This window comes from Gavialis gangeticus, unplaced genomic scaffold (assembly GCF_001723915.1).
Source record: "Gavialis gangeticus isolate Ggan-Ray unplaced genomic scaffold, GavGan_comp1, whole genome shotgun sequence".
NCBI lineage: Eukaryota > Metazoa > Chordata > Crocodylia > Gavialidae > Gavialis > Gavialis gangeticus.
Genome location: NW_017728992.1, coordinates 72,035,561 through 72,039,567, shown reverse-complemented (window position 1 = coordinate 72,039,567; position 4,007 = coordinate 72,035,561). Strand labels below are relative to the sequence as shown.

The following is a 4,007-nucleotide window of genomic DNA, read 5'->3' as shown; positions in this document are numbered from 1 at the left end:
GTACCCTTTAAAATGATTAACAGCAAGATATACAGTGGGGAGCCAATACTATAAAAGCAGACAGCTCTTGACGAATCCCAACCAGCATGCTACAGTACCTTTGGGTGCCTTGAGATCCTTTCAAGGGTGCCATGGGGTGCCACACAATGTCAGTACTGCCACATGTATATACAAAATTCATAAAATAAATCCAGAGATTTCAAATAGGAATCCATAATGTTAAAAACATTCTGACCTGCTGTAGGCTTTTTGAGTTCTTTGCAACAGAAAAGCTGCTCTATTATTTTTTTTCTATGGTCAAAAAAAGTGAAAACTAAGACCTGGAATTTTCTGAGGGGTGTCTTTAGTCTAATGGGGGGTGCCTTGAATCTAGAAGAGGTTGACCACTGCCACAAACCATCAACAAATACTCCCCAAACCAGTTTGATGATAACCAGGGCTTGCAAATATAGCCCAGATGATTAGAGGTCATGTTATTCCAGAGACCTAAGAGAGAAGAGGGTAAGTTACAGACACATTAAAGACATGAATACCCTGTATTTGAAGCACTCAGAGCAATTCCACATTTAGTGTGCATTTTATGCCTTTCGAAGACTCAGTTCTGCCAGGTGCTGAACATTCTGGCTCCTCTCCAGCAAAGCACATGCTTCACTAAATCAACAGGACTATTCACATGTTTAAATATAAGCACGTGCTTAAGTGCTCTGCTGGATCAGGGCCAGAATGTTCAGTAGCTTGCAGGGTCACACTCCTACTGCTCCTTAAGCTTATGTCACATGGTAACTTGCAAAAGTTTGGGGGAAAGGAAGTAAGCTTCAAAAATAAAACATTTATAGAAAAAAAAAAAAAAACATAACTTTAAATAGTCTCCTCAGTAGCACGAGGTAGGCTCAACCACATTATAAGTAAAAACAACATCAAAGGAACAAGAAAAACAACAAAAGGAAAACTAAAAATTGAGAACACTGTTTGTTCACTTACATTTACTGAGTGATCACTGTGCATACTGTTGTAGATCTGCTACTGACTGAAATGGCCACAAGAACCAGTAAGGTTAACCAGAAAAGCTTCAGCAGCAAGGAGCAAACTATAATATTTTAAAAAGTAAGATTTTAATATTTTAAACCTATAACATTCTTAAAGACTATAATAAAGTTTCCAATTTTAATGGGGTTCTCTGATTGTAAATGAAAACAATTTGGCCTATGCTATAGGCTCCAAGTTTGTGTTTGTAAGAAGACAAAGAAAGGCTCCCGAATTGAAAAAGCAACCTGCAGCCAGCTAAAATACATAGTCAGAGTCTGATGGACAGTAACCCATTCCTTTATCTTCCAATGGGAAACTATATAACGGAAATACCATCTATCTTATCAAAGATATATAAAAAGGAAAAATAAATTGCTGCTCTTGGCCTAAAAATATGATTATATATCATTTCCCTTATATATTTTCACAAATGTCAAAGTTCTGAGTTGTAAAGAATATATTTCATTGATACTGCCAGTAAATATTAGCTTAAATAAACTGCATGAAAAACAAAAGATAATATTTCTCTGTGTCATAAAGGAATTATGTTCTTATTAAATACTTCATTTTTCATTCAGCAGGTTCGCCTCTGAAGAGGTACTTAATTAAAGTTATTTTTGTGTAAGTGGTCAATTAATGCACATAAATCTATTTTTCAGGATTCACCTTTATTTAACTGGATTAGTTTGCTACTTTCTCACTGTTCAATACAGAGGACAATAACCAACTTGTAATTCAAGAGTATGAATTTCCTGGCACTGCTTATTAACAAAGAGAGTTATGCCAGTTATTGTAATTATTGAGAAAGAAATTGATTGTGTAGCTTTCAAGTGCTCACCTTTCCACTGAGGGAAGAACTGGGACAGAGAAAGAGATGCGGTAGTTCCGCTTGTTAAAAATATAGGCAGTTTACAAAATGGGGAGAAAAAAAAAGCGCTTTACTTCCACCTCTGTGCGCCCTTGTGCTGAGCACAGCATATAACCAGAAAAAGGCACCGTGTTAGTTTGACCTAGCTCACCTAACGTCTGTACAGATCACATGCTTCAGTGGGGCTTTTTGGCGCATTTATCTAATAGGTGATCGAATCAGCTATTAGATAAAAGCGCTGAAAAGCCCTGCTGAAGCACCTGATCTATACAGATACTACCCCCCACCCCCAAGTCCAAATGTGCTTCCTCTTCTAGTAAAGAGCTGTTTTTGGTTTTTTCCCCCACTTCTGTCAGCAGCCAAAGAGCTTAATTTGAAACAAATAATACAGAACAATGGTTTACAATTTGAACACTGTCTGAAAAAAGTTTTGTGATTTCAGTCCATCTCCAGGCAGATGATTTTCCATTACTACTATTTCCATAAAGACATTGTATACTACACTGGCAAAGCATGGAAGGCTTGTTTTACCCCAGATGAAGCTACAATTCAGGGAATATTGTTTCAGGTCTGCAGAATTGTTGAACTGGTATCTAATGGACTTACATGAATTCATCTAGTACACTTTCAAACTTTTTTCTTTTAATTGCATAAAAGCAACAGTGAATGTGTAAGCCACATTTTGAGCCTAATAACAGGGTATGTTTGCAAAGCATACACCATTTGTCACTAGAGCTTTTTTTGTGGTCTGTGGGAAGAGTAAGGAAGCACATAAAAAGCTGGCTTTAGCACTTTGTTAATCTTCCCTTTTAGTGTGCCCCTAAATCTGCTCATTTTGGAGTTTCATCCAGCTCCCATTTAAAAACAAAAAACAAAAAAAAACCCACAACCTTGGGAGTAGCTCTTTTCCAATAAGCACATTTTAGGAACAAAAGTGTGGGTTTAATTATTTTTGGGGGGGGGGGGCAGGGGAGGGGAAAATGTTATAAGTATTAATTTTAGAAAGATGCACTGCCAAGTATTTTTGTCTCAAATTTTGGTTCCTTTTAAAATTATCAAAATCTTATGGAGTTGCCCAATGACAAAAAAAAACCAACATCAAATCATAATTTCAGTCAATAAGAAAAGCTATATTTAGCCAATAACACATCATCTGGCAACAAGTTGTTTTGATGCTGAAGACGTACTAGCAAGCCAAGAAAGCATATGTGAACCAAAACAGATAAAACACCACCCATTCTCAGAACTGTGCCAAGGTCTTCATCAATGATACTCCTGAAAACAAATTAAACACTACAAAAACGTAGTGCTTCATGAAAGAGAGAGAAAAAGAAAGAGAAAAAAAAGAAGAGAAATTTCACTATTTTACTAAACAGTAAAACTACCAGCCTAGAAAGGAAGGAAATGCTAATCTCACATTTTTAAGAAAGCATTATAAAAAAGGAGGATGAACAACAAAAATTTTAAAAGTGATACAAAAGTAGTTAATAGTGGTTTTTTTAATATTTACTTTGCTGCTATTTGGGGAATAATTTCTTCCATTTAACTGAAGTTGGACTCAGAGGACCACTTTAATCCAGAGAGATTAATTACAGCCTTGTAGTTACAAACACAAGTTTGGGAAGCAGAGTACCGAAAGAAAAAAAAAAGAGGAAGAAAAGCCTGTCTCATTGGTAATTAGGAAGTTTATGTGCTTTAAGTTTATGCTATGCAAATTGTGATCTAACTACACCTGAATGCAGAAGGCTACACAGGGTATATATAAATCAAGGTAAAACAGGCTGCAGGGATGTCCACGAAATATACTGCCAACAGAGGTAACCGTGTTGCTAGGGTGACTAAAATGCCTCTCAACTGTCCTTCATTTGAAATCCAAATGTACCTGTATCTTGTGAAGTCTTCCTGTGATCTCACTTTTATTTACATCAGAAATGCTGACTCATCAAGCTGAGATGATAAACAATGTTAATTAGGGTAAAGAACTGATCCACAAGAATTTTAAGCTTTTTATGCTATTTTAGTTGCTTCTTACTTTGAGGCTTTACTACTTTTTTTGTCCCACATTTGGGACCCAGGAGGCTGAGAGGCATTGCAACCAAGAGATCTAAGGAAA

The 4,007-nt window shown here is 36.3% G+C and overlaps 1 protein-coding gene across 4 annotated transcripts in view; it reads right to left on the bottom strand.

Moving 5' to 3' along the window:
* The window catches only part of ZNF516 (zinc finger protein 516), a 208,584-nt gene that overhangs the window by 105,977 nt on the left and 98,600 nt on the right, over positions 1-4,007 (bottom strand). The window lies entirely within an intron of this gene.